The 284-nt window shown below is 23.6% G+C and overlaps 1 protein-coding gene across 1 annotated transcript in view; it reads left to right on the top strand.

Annotated features, from left to right (window-relative positions):
• The window catches only part of LOC119586432 (transcription elongation factor SPT4-like), a gene marked incomplete in the record, with an annotated part of 66,681 nt that overhangs the window by 59,413 nt on the left and 6,984 nt on the right, over positions 1 to 284 (top strand).

The raw sequence follows: 284 nt of genomic DNA on the forward strand, positions 1-284 counted from the left end.
TTGACACCATTAATTTTTATTACCGGGTTTTTTTTTTTCCCTCCAATGGGTTTTATAAAATGTACACCAAACTATTCAATTATTACCCCCTTTTTTTTTTTTTAAAAATTTTTTTTTCATTTAAAATACCACTTCCAAAAAATTTGGGAAAATAATAAAAATTTACCTAAAAAATAAACCCCCTTTTAAAATACCCTAATTTCATCCCAACACAAAACTAAAATTTAATTATTATTTAAAACCCTCCCTGAACTACCTTTAAAAAAGGAAAAGATTTTTAATTT

The sequence above is a fragment of the Penaeus monodon genome, chromosome 21, assembly GCF_015228065.2.
Source record: "Penaeus monodon isolate SGIC_2016 chromosome 21, NSTDA_Pmon_1, whole genome shotgun sequence".
Taxonomy (NCBI): Eukaryota; Metazoa; Arthropoda; class Malacostraca; order Decapoda; family Penaeidae; genus Penaeus; species Penaeus monodon.